The sequence below is a fragment of the Epinephelus moara genome, chromosome 18, assembly GCF_006386435.1.
Source record: "Epinephelus moara isolate mb chromosome 18, YSFRI_EMoa_1.0, whole genome shotgun sequence".
Taxonomy (NCBI): Eukaryota; Metazoa; Chordata; class Actinopteri; order Perciformes; family Serranidae; genus Epinephelus; species Epinephelus moara.
The window spans coordinates 17,211,997-17,225,077 of record NC_065523.1 but is presented as its reverse complement, the minus strand read 5'-3'; the positions used below and the strand labels follow the sequence as shown (position 1 = coordinate 17,225,077).

Below are 13,081 nucleotides of genomic sequence, written 5' to 3'. Positions count from 1 at the left end.
AGGGTAAAGAGAAATATAAGGAAGACAGACAGAAGGAGAGGGGGGCTGGTGCCGATTTAGGGTGGAGGGGGAGGAGGGGGAGGAGGGCTGGATTGTTTTCAGGGTAGAGTGATTCCCTGTCGGGGCTGTGTGAGGTGTCAGGAGAGATTAGCCGGCGTGAAGCTGGAGGAGAAAGCTTGAGATAGCTTGGATTGGACAAGTGTCAAGGACTGGACATTCCTCAGAGCTGGCAGGAATGGGATGTGACACTGGCTGCTACGTTGGTCCGCACTACTTTGCTCTTAAGAGAGCCAGTCACCCCTCTCTGTATCATTTTATCCATTTCCCTCTAGCATCTAACAAACTAATGCACGCTGGTGGAAATGAGACCGTCTTGTTTAATGGCACTAACATCTGTAAATCGTTTCCAAAGTAATTTTAAAGACATTATTCTCCAAAAACAGGACCATTGCTGAAAAGAAGCATCTACCAGCTGCGTTTTAGTGTTTGACACCAGGTCATATTTTGTTTGAAATGTTCTGCTTTACACAATCCAACACAAAGTGGGATAGTGGTTGCTCTTCAACACAAATGGACTTGAAGCTGTCAGAGCTTCTCGCAAACACAGATGGTGAAAGAAGTAACGGGGCAAAACGAAAATTGATTTCCTGTACATCTTCGGCTTTTGACAAAAAAAGAAGAGAAGCATCCGTTTTGCAAAAGGGAGCAACATGGCTCATGGAAAAAGTGGGTCTTGCATTGTCAGAGCTCGGCTCCTAGAATAAAAAATAATAGTGTGTGTGTGTGTGTGTGTGTGTGTGTGTAGCCTATATGAAAAATATGCTGTTGTCTTAGCAGTGCCAAAAACCAGAAACCATGACACTGGAGTGTATGTAGAGAAAGTATAGGGATATCTCTACTGGACTGAATGCTGACCCAGTCTTACCAACCTGTTCTCATTTTCAGGTTGTCAAATACCAATGCTTTGGCACACCTCCTCAGCTCCTCCCGCCACACAAGACTCCCATTAGAGTCTGTATGAGACATACAACGTACCCTCATACAGTGGTTTGTATGGTATCTAATGAATCAGCCCCCAACAAATGACGTTACGTACTTAACTTTAAGTTACATACTTAAAATAAAGTTATATATGATAGGTTTAGGAACACCTGCCTCCTCACTGCGCACCACTTTGTTCTTTACTCCCATCAATGCATTGGTCATGGATTGCAGCATTCCTGATTTTGTGGTTTATACGCAATTTAGTGGCTCATGATTATTTAAGATAAATATAAATTATGGTGCATTACTTTTCTTAGGCATACATATGAACAGTGCATGAGAACAGCCTGAGACACACCACATTCTCCTGGGTGAAACGTGTTACATATGGTTAATGTTGTGAAACAGTCACGGTTAGGTTAAGGCCACAAAACTACTAGGTTAGGTTTAGAAAAAAAAATATATGGCTGTGGTAAAATAAGCACATTTGTTACAGGGTTACCGGACAGGATGTAAAGTCAGTATGTAATTTGGTTTCACACGGAACACAGACAGCGCTCTCCTGGGTCAAAATCTTGTGACAACCTGGGAGTGACACCAGACTGGTCATACACAAAGTGTATGAGCTTTTTCATGCAGCACAACCCCCCTTGCCTCCACTGTGTGGTAAACAAACTCACAATGGAAGCAATGAAGAAAACAAAAACCAAGCCACCTGAACTAATAATGATCCATATGACATACCAGACAGCCAGAGGTGTAAGGACGTTCAAATGTGTCCAGAAACAACTTTCCCAACAAAGCCACAGAAGAGTTGAAGGGCACTCAAGACAAAGGCTGAAGTATTCCCAAAAGAATATTTCACTCAAACCTGTCAAGTTCCTGTAATGAAAAGACAGAATTGTCTAACTAAGATGCATTTGCCTCTCGCATCTTTAACTTCCGCAGTCTATCAAACCTCAATGCTTTACTTCTCTCTGAATCTGTTTGTGCAGCCGATGACACAACAAGCTCCTTAACATTTTGGCAGTGTTTTCAATGTTTAATCTGTGGATGCACCTGGCAGATGTTGAACGTTTGCATATTTGTCACTCAAGAAAGGAGCAACTGTGGTGACTTTTATGCCGCCTGCATTTCCTCAAGAGAGAAAACTGAGCCCAGGTGTGTCACCTCTGATGACGCAAACGATGATGATTCATATGTCCAAAATCCCAATTTACTTCTGAACAGAGTACTTATTTAGAATCTTCTGAACGTTCTGCATTCTGTGCATTCTGTGTGCTCTTAATCATGGTCTCTCATTTGTTATGCAAATAAAATGAAGTTGTTCATTAATGCGATCATTTAATTTTTATAAGCCTTTTTAACAGCAACGTTTCACAGCAGCACCCTGTGTGCAGATCACGTTGGTGGGGCTTTGTTCAAGAGCACTTTGGCAGCCAGTTGCGATTTACAAAAGACCTCCATCTCCAGCGATAACTTTATAATCCAACTGGCATACACTCTAGCACCATCATCTTCTTTCTATGTTCAAGCCTGACCTTTTTCTTTCACTTTATTTTTTTCCCCATATTTTCTTTTCTCCTTACCGTGCCCTGCCTTTAACCTGGCATGACACACACAAAGGTTAGAAAAAGCAGACAGCTGTTAGTAGACTGGCCTCCTCCAGCCGCCCTGGAGCCTCTCCCATACGCACACTCACAAACATAAACGTACACACAGGAACCTCTGCATGATAGCGCAGTCACACATTAACACTGTCAGCCTTGCTCTGTTTGCTCCTACGATCGCACATGATTCCCTTTGTCAGTTTGGGTTGCCGCCGAAGAGGAAGCCTTTCCCAGTTGTCCATGGATGGTCTGAAGCTGCCAGGCCAGGTGTACTCTGCAGTCACTCCCTGCGCCAGGGGAGCCGGCCGAGCTGAGCCGCCCAGGCTCTTATCTGCAGGCTCACCCTCAGACCGTGTGACACCATGACCCCACCTTGCCGCTCCACTGCCTTGTATACACTTGTTTAACACTGCAACAACATATTCCTGGCCACAACAGAACGAAAGTTAACTCAAAGAACTTCAGACACCTCTGACCCTCATTCTTTTTTCTGACTTAAACTCGCCATAACTGCTGTCTTGCATTCTACACCCCTTGTACTTGTGTTCTTTGTAAATGTCTGGTCACGGCCTGCGTTGGCCCTTACACGCTGCGGGCAGAAACAGACAGGATGCAATGCAGTTAATGTTTCTCACATTCTCAATCTCCTCCTCCTCCCTCACAGGGAAAACACCATGGTATCTTCACATGTTGTAGTGCCGCATCTCCAGAGAACTCACTGTAAAGAGAGATAAAACAGCACAAACAAACATCCAACGTGCCTTTTTTTCCCTTCAGCAGGCTGAGTGCATTAGTGACCTTTTAAAGTGCTGCCTCCCTAGTGCTTTGCACACACCCCAAAGAAGAACAAACTACTAATAGGGCTAAAAAGCTGACACACTTTAAACAAAGATCAAACCATTTCTTGGCTGTGAGGCAGTGCGTGCTACATTAATGGTATTCAATTATGTAGCCAAGACAAACAAACATCTTTGTAGGCAAACAGCCGCCGAATGTGTAAAAATTTGTGCAGAATGATGCCCGCATATATGTAAAAATGCTGTTTTGCTTTTTATATAAAGCAATATGTGCTGCAGTCACTCATTGTTCTATAATTCTGACACCGTACGTCTATTTCATCATCTAAAACAACATTCCATAACTTTTCATTCACCTGCCTCACATTTCATTTCTCATACAAATGGGAAATAAAAGGCTAGGATTCTAAAGAAACAACAGCAATGTGGATAGAAAGAGATGAAGACACTGAACACAGTATAAAATAGATTAAATTTACTGTTTGGTTCAAGGAAAACACAGGGTTGTGGAGTACATTTGAAACAGGCAACTTGCAGAAATTTGTTTTCTTTATCTACAAAATGACCTTATTGGTTAGAATCGTGGGAGGCAGTAAACTCACACCATATGACTCTAATTGCAGTGAATCTGTATCTGTGTGTGAGTGTGAGTGTGGAGCAGAGTGGTGTTTGTGTGAGCGGACATCAGACAGAGCTACAGGGCCTACGGCACTGCGGCGAGGTGGATAAGGTCAGAATTGCAGAGGGCAGATGTCAAAGAGGAGATATTACCCTCCACATTACTCCCACTCAACCAGGATAGGCCATTACACGGTGTATTTCAGACATTAGCATGCAGATAAAATAGATATCGACAAGCAAGAGAAGTAGTCACCTTGGCTGGCAAATTAAGATATTGTGAATAATAAACAAAACCTCTCTAAGACGTCTGAGGGAAAAGAAGTGCAACCAGGAAGTAAGAATGCATGCCAAACTTCTGATGAAATATAAAAGCCACCAGATTCTTGCATAACTTTGAGCAGTCTGCTTGTACTGAGTAATAGCTCCCCAAATTTAGCTCAGTTTGCTCTCTCCTGCTGCTTCTCGCAGTCTGATGGATGTGTGGCATGCTAGTCATGCTGCCTTGTGTCACCTGTGCTGCGCTCGCTCCGGGCAGGGAGACAGGGAGAGAGCCATGGGAGGTCTGGAGGAGGCCAGAGAGGGGGAGAAATAGACATCTGTGATTAACACATAGAGACACGTGTCAGTGTGGAGCATTCGCTGGGAGGCGCGCTGGGAGATGCTCACACAAAACCTGCTCCTGACAGCAGAAGTTTGCCTAAATAAAGACACAGATAAAATAAGAAGAAAATGCGGGGTGGCCGCGATGAGCCCAGCAACATGTTCACATAGAAACGTGAGCATTTTCACAACATGAGTGGAAATTAATTAATACTGTGACTGAAAAGTACATTTCAGGCTGAAGTCAAAGGCATGCAGCTGTCTGCACAGGTGCATGTGCACAAACCTTCACTCACATACGCACACACTGAGCCACATGCATGCATCTCACACCTCCCTTTGGCATGAGCAATAACAATGAATTGTTTGTAGTGTTATTTACAGACATGAAAGGACCTCTGGAGATGTGCCAATTTAAGATGGTTTGGGGGTTTGGAACGACAATTCCATTATTCTTTTCTAATACCATATGTTCTGATTACACACAGTCCTCTCTCCCTCTCTCAATAAGTTAATTGCTGAGCGACAAGAAGAAAAAAAAACACAAGCAGTCCAATGAGCATATATGGTTTTAGACAAACCTCATTTTACTAAAATGATTACCCAAAATGTTTGTGATAAACACCCATCTATCACCAACATTTCATTTACTCTCTGTTTCACCTCCAAATAAAGTGGCTTACATAGCCTGGCCAAAGAGTTGTTGTAATCATGTTCTAGATCTCAGCATGTTCAATCCTAACCATTTGACTGAACCACAAAGTTTGTTTACAATAACTGCCAGGGAGAAACCCCCTCACATCACATACGTAAAATTAAACGGCGCTAAGGAAACGCTACATCAAATAGCCAGTTTTTTTGCCACCTAAAAAAAGACCCACCTTAAAACAAATTCTACATCAACTTAAGTGTATGCTGCATTTAGGATATTTTTTACTTTATTGAAGCCAACATGAAAGTGCCAAAAACTGCAGTTCCTCTAATGGCAACTTGAGGCTTGGTCCTGAAGCTAGTCAATTCCCACAGACCCCCATGTTAAAATGTCCAACTTTACAGCAGAAATAAACATATTTACAGCCTGGTTCATAAAACAGCTTTGGTCTTTATAGCTAATTTCAACATTTACAGTATTGCAACTGTATGGAAAGCAATAGCGAAGCTTTGCCTTACTCTGTCAGTAAATCAGGCAGGTAATGTTTTCGCTATCCTAAGAAATGCAAGTTTGCCAACTGCACGGGGGTGCGCATTTTAATATGACTCACCCGTTTCCATTTTTATTAAGACTTGAAGTTACACATTTTTAAGGGCAGGCTGCTTTGAGTGACAGGCTGTCTGCTGATAGTGTCTTCGCCTTCTTTCTCAGATCCACCCCACAGCTCCAGCTTCTCACCTAAATGTGGTCACTTCTGGCTTCAAAAAACCAAGACAGCAACGACTAAAATGCCAGACTCGAGGCTTCAAAACAGAAGTCTACAAACCAATGGGTGACGTCACACTAGCTATGTCCATTACTTTTATAGTCTACAGCTTTATCGCAGCCCCCATACACGGCAGTACATTGCTTAGCTCCTGTGCCAGCAGAGTTGGTTTATCGAAGATGGTAGGAAAACAACACAGTACATAAAATAAACACAGAAGAACATCAGATAGGTTTGACCATCATCATCAACTATATATCTTTAAACGTTACAGTTACAGCAGAAAATGTCAACAGAAATAGCCAAGTTTGCCGATTTTACATATCTCTGCAACTACAATCAATTGGCAGTTGACTACCTGGAGGTGAGCGCTGTTAGCATGACATCACAGTGATGTGAAGCTCAAATTCACAATACAAGAAAGACAAGAGCCACCTGTAAAAAGTAGGCAAGGTTTAACTGTTTGCTAACTGGGGCTAATCTGTCGAGAAGACTGCTGCTGTCCCACTGGGCTGGATTCACACGTACAATTGCAGAGGCAACAATAAATGTTCAAGATGACATCTCCTTCACTGAATACATTAACCCGGTGATTGGCTGGGAATAAGACAACGTTTCAAATAAACAGACGAGGTAATGAGCCCCTGCAAGGTGAAGGAGACCGCAGGGAAGGACGGAGGAGGGATAAACTAAACCAACAATAATACCCCTAACCTGTCTCTGGCTTCCAACTTCCTGTGCTGATCCTGATGTAAACTTGAATCGTTAAGAGGACGCTTTGAGGAGTCTTTGTCTCCCAGGAGTTACACAAGCAGAAACACACACACACACACACACACACACACACACACACACACACACACACACACACACTTAAGGGAATGGTTCCACGGAGAGATTCAGTGAGCCATCTGCCAAATTAGGCCATGAGCCCACAACTTCACTGTTCTATTCAATTTTCAATTACTGGGCTAGAGGCTTAAGCGCAAGGTCTGTACACACGCTTTTGAACACATACACACACTAATATAATAGATATTTTTTCACACATGCATCCAGAATGAGATAAGATGAATCATTCAAACACGGCTGACTTATTCATAATGTTTCCATAATGGATAACTTACATGGTTCAACTACTTGTTTGGATTTTTTTTTTTAAATTCTACACCTGGCATGAAGATGCACAGCTATGAGATGCAACAGCTTAAGTGAGAAATCAGCTCCTGAGGGTAACAAACACATGTCAACACTGATCTACATACACGAACATACAGACATACAGAAGATTCTATTCCATAACAAACATAAAGACACCAACAGAGGCTCTGCAGCAAGCAGCAGAGCTGCTTCTGTATCCAGTGCCAGCTACGTCCCTTCCAAAATGTCAGAGGCGTACATAGCAGGGAGGGTGTGAGGTGATAAACGCACCCGACTGAAAATGTCAGAGTGTCACCCGTTGCCATGACAGCCGGCAAAGTTTGGCAAGGACTAGAGTGCTCCAGCCAAAGGCCAGATTATTTGCTACAGCTAATTGAGCCTGTGGTTTCTAGTGGAACTATATACAGGCATGTGCTATAAAAAGATACTGAAAAATCTGCACTTCTCTGTATTGATTATAAAAAAACAAAGAAAATAGCTCCCCCACATATTTTAATCAGAGTCTGCCATTGACAGTGATCATTCAGAAAATATGAGTCAAAGACACCAAACTAAGCAAACAGTGTGAAACATATTGCAGAACCAGGGTGTTGGTGAGGATTCGAGAGTTGTTTAGAAAGTAACCTGAGGGAAGTGGGCAGATGGAAGGAGGTGAAAGCTATTTAAGGGAACATTCCCGGTCTCAGTGGTCCTTCCTGTTGATCAGTCATCAGTAAACCCACCCTAAGGCCGCAGTTACATGTAAAACCTTTTAATGCAGCTTGGTTAGTCCGACCAAGGTCAAACACAGTTGCGTTATTGAAACTGTAGCAAAGTTGAAACTTGGTGCAGCTATGTTCAATGATATTTTATACTTAATATACTGAGTGACCAGAAATATAGAAACACCTGTATGATATGCTGCAGTCTGTTTTCTTTCACTGTTTGTACCTACACCTAGAATCAGGAGGCAGTGATCACGTGACTTAAGCGCTAAAGGCTGTCCGGGGCAAAGGAAGAAGTCAGTGATGTAGTTTAGGGGGCAACAAAGTTTGCTTACTGAGGTGGCTGGGGTGGTAGTTGGTCACACTAACACAGGACTTTTACTCAGAGGACTGGGGTTTATGTCCTGTGTGAAATCAAAAGTCGGAGTTGTGTTTAACAATATTTGGAGAAGCAACTATTAATAAAGGACCCATGTCGAATTTTAGAGATGTAAAGGTGAGCTTGATAGCATCAGCACACTCTTGTTTATGTTAAGTAGTAGCAGTGGTAACAATTGTATGATGATGCGTCGTATAATGCAGTGCAATACCCTGGAGAGTAAGAGGTTGAGTTTTGTTTGTCACAGCTATTCTAGTTGTGTGTAGACTCAGTGCTACTGTATAAAATTTTAGTACTGTACAATGTAAGAGGGTGTCTAGTTTGCAGGATATCTCAAAAATTAAACAGGTTTTAGTGGAAATTAGTGGAAGGTTAGGTAAAGAGCCCAGATAATTGATAAGTATTCTCCACTAAGGGTCCACTTACTAGGTTGTTGTGGAGTTTATGACCATATCACAGGGTCACCGCCCACAGATGTCAATCAGTCGAGAACTGAATATGAATTAAATGACATAAAGATGGATAAATTGTCCAAACATGTATTTCTCCATATAGGCCACTGAAATTTCTGCCAACATAGATTTTAATTTCTCTGCTAAACAAGAAGGCAGGCACTCTAATCCAATTCCATCCAATCTTCACCATCCAAGTCTTTTTTCTTTAAATAAACATTGTTTTCAAATAGCTTGTTGCCAAAAAATTAAAAAATGAAATGTGCAATTGCAGCCAAATATACACAGCGCATAAACATATCAGCTCCAAGTGATCATGTAAAATTTGAACTGCAGGACAGACTACCTGTTTTTTTCCCCTTTCTTTGAGTATTAAATAAAAAGAATCTGTTAGAAATAACAATGGTTATGATGACATTTACTGGAGTGTTAATGCAAAACCTTCATAATTGTTCTTTTTCCAAAAGATAAATTGCACTCTGAAGTCACAATTGCCAGCCAGTGTTCTTGTAGTGCCCTCTGACTGTGTGAAGCAGCTGCTGACTGAGCTCCTGGAGGCGGATATGAGGCTAACAGTTGACTTATTATTATGGAAATGTGATAAATTACTATATTTGGTTAAAACCTTGTGGCTGCCAACAGTTACAAATATCATGCTAAGTTCAAAGCACTGTAACTTTTATAATTTGAAAGCACTAAGATGCAAGTTTTGAAAAGCTAAAACTTAGTTTGGGAATTGATTGGAGTTGTGTTTTAGGTTCATACACAATCTGTTTTTGAACTATGACTGTCATAATGTGATATTTATGATGATTTAACTTTTATTTAACTAGGATGTCCCTTGACTTAGAAGTCTGGCCATGACAGCACACCAGTTTCATCTTAAATAGAAATAAAAAACACAGCAGATGGGAAAATACAATCATCAAACACCCAAGTAAGAGAATAAAATCAGCTCAAATAGAACAGTTGCAATTCTCAGGTACCTGGACTTTTAACATGGCTTTTGATTTTTCCAAGGGATTATATTATCAAGATGTAATTTGCTCTGCAGATTATCCCAAATCCAGAGAGCAAAGTAGGACAAGACTTCCCCACCCCACAGATCCATGCAAACCCTTGCAACCTGGTAAGAAAGCCACCTGGTGGAACGAATCTGAAAGCTAGGGGAGGTCTGCGTCAGGAAATTACATATATATATATATATATATACATATGGGGGAAGTTTATCCAGCGTGGTCTCGTAAACCAAAATATAGATATGAAGTTTTCTATGTAGAATTAGTGATGGTCAGTCTACCAAATCATAAAGTGAACAATAAATGCAAGAACCCTAACCCCTAACCCTAACCTGTTAAAAAAGAGCCTTATTTCAGTAATAGAAACCAATCCTTAATTTCAGCTTCTTAAGATTTTCGACATATACTTTGAAAGAAAGCTGGTCATCCAACCAAACTTGACTTAACTTGAGCCCATGTAGTGACTCTTGAAGCTGTTGAAATGCTATCTAAAGCTCCATGTTTTGGGGATTCATAACATTTACAGTAGTGAGTGTATTTATGCGATATGAAAAGAAAGGTCAATAGCCAGATTGCAGGGAGGTCACAGCAACAACAACCAGGCAAACATGTCAAAATAGATGAATGAACATGACAGTTGATTTGCACTCCATTTTGCTCATTGCAGCTCCAGTTAAAACTGAGCACATAACTGTGAGACGCTTTCCCACCGCTATCTACACCATCTGGATGCTTAACGAATGCGTCTTAAACGTTTTTAGTTTGTAATGCAAGCAGCACGGTTGCTCAGTGGATGGCAGTGAGACTTTTCTGTGTGCAGTGTGCATGTCATCTCTGTGTGGGTATTCTCCAGGTGCTTCCATTAGCAGTCTTTATGTGTTATTCCTGTGATAGACCGGTGCTGAGCGTACCTATGCAGGTAAATATGCAAAACATTGCAAGCTTGTAGACTTGATGTGAGAACTTGAATGTTTAAAGCTTCACCTGCACAAAATATTCACACACATGGAAACTGAATTTGATTTTCATCCTTAGAAAACATTCACACATCCATGTTCAGAATGGGAAGTATTTACAAATGTGCAGATCATTATTTACATAAATACAATGAAAGCTGCTAACTTGTAATCTAACATTTACTAATTTTCATTTCTTAATTATTATTTTTTTTGCCTGAGTCCATTTTCCAGTACCAAAACCTGGGGATTCCAAGCTCTTCAACTGGTCAATGAAATTGGTAATTTACACAAGTGAAAACTGAAACGTATAAGTTCTCACATCATATTCTACAAGCTCTCGTATTTTGCCATATTTCCCTACATATGTTCACCACCTCTTAATCAGTGTATGCTGCCCTAAAACCCTGATGTGTGATGCCACCAATTCAATAAAATAAAGAACTTTCTTTAATTATCTCCAGATTATTATTGTCATGTATCATCTTTAAACAGAGAGCAGCCATGCTTCTCAGATGTTGGGCCCTATTCTCAGATGCGGGACCCTAAAGCTGCAAACAGAGGTAATGAATCTTCATTAAATGGCCAAGCATCTCTTACAGTAGCATACTGTACATCCCTGGACACAAACATATCCGCATAAGTAGAAAAGGTTATTGCTTTTGCACTGTCCTCTTTGTTTGCATAAAGTTTAAATGATAATACTATCAAAGCCCCAACCTGTAACTTAATGTGCTCTTAAATTATTCAGACAAAATTAAGTCCTGAAATATTGTGGACTTTAAAGACAAATCCTGTTCTGCAGCTTTCACAAACTTTTGCAAACATTAACAATGAAGAATAGCCTCAAAATTTTAATGGAAGAAGTAGTGGAGCAGTTATTTGCCTGCTGTTTTGTCTCACCCAGCATTAAAGGAATATATATTGGACACAAATTTTACTGCAACATTTTTGTTTTTGCATGTTTAAGTGAAAGATCTAAGACTCATACACTCAACAGATATCTCTCTCATATTTTGGTTGTTGAACTCCATGTTAGTGAACACTTCTTCTAAGCCATCCACCTGTCAGGTGGATGGCTTATCTTGGAGAAAGAGAACTGGTCATTAACACGGATTTTAACAAATTTGCCACCAAAATTTAAGAGAAATATATCTATTGAGTGCACCATAAAAGTCTTAGATATAAATATGAGAGCAAAAACAAAAGTGTTGTATTTAAAGTCTTTTTTAGAGCATATATATATTTAGTGTATGGCATGTCTTTATTAAAATATTTAAAGCTGGAGTTCGAGACTTTCACGTTACCTTATTATACACAAGCCCTTGCCAAACAAGTTCACACTCGATTAAGCCTATCACCGCCAGGGAAGGCTCTCTGTATTTCACAGTAGGGCTGCAACATGATATGACTGTTGTGGCCAAAAGAATTCCCAATTAGAATATTATCACAATATCAATGAAACATTAATGATAATTATAATAATGCTTTTAGTCAAATTCATCTTTAATTTTGTTTTCTGTACATTTTGTCTTTTTTGGGTAAATGAATTACTCTGAAAATACAAGTGCAGTAAGGTGGAGAGAGAGAGACAAAGCGAGATTTAAGAGGCTCTGGATTATTTTTTCACAATATTATCACATTTGTATTATTAACATGTCAATATTTCATTTTTTAAATATCACAGTTATTGTCAATAGCGGTGTCTCGAGATACACCTATTTCACAGTACACTGGCGTCTGGTGTCTGTGGCGACTTTTCTGCACTGGCACACCCAAGTGATACGTTTTAAGTCAACCAGTCAGAGCTACAGGGGGCAGGAAGAGGGGCTGGAACAGAGTATAGTGGAAGCTATGGCGTAAATTGTAAGAAATGTCCAGGGAAAGTTTCTGCTGTGGATGCTCCAGAAACTTGCCCTTATTTGCGCAGGAAGAGGGCGCTATGGGGGCGAGGAAGATGTGGTAAACTCATCTTTAGGCATACGTCATAAGCACATATACAGTGTTTGAGTGATTAATCTCACTGCCAGAGGGGCAGACAAAAGTCCCGCATTGACGGACTATGGCATCCAACAGTGAGGTTTGAGACTGCAACCAACTGAACATCCCCCTTCGCTCGCCCCTCCTGTTCCAAATGTGAAGAGAACCTACCGTTCCCTTCAAGTGCATTCGCTGCCACCAAAAACAAATAGTTTCAGGTGATTATTTACTAATGAAAAAATAATTAGGAATATCATATTCCATTTCTCTGAATCCTTCACTCAGGACCTTTCAAACCGATCAAAAATGTAGATCAGTTTTTATCACAGGAACAAGGAATTGATAGCTGGTTGCTGCACCTTTTAGGTGCTTCATATGAAAATTCTTTCAGCTGTTCTCC

The 13,081-nt window shown here is 40.7% G+C and overlaps 1 long non-coding RNA gene across 1 annotated transcript in view; it reads right to left on the bottom strand.

Annotated features, from left to right (window-relative positions):
- Positions 1-13,081, bottom strand: part of LOC126405020 (uncharacterized) — a 100,310-nt gene that overhangs the window by 19,802 nt on the left and 67,427 nt on the right. The gene's annotated exons all lie outside the window — the stretch shown is intronic.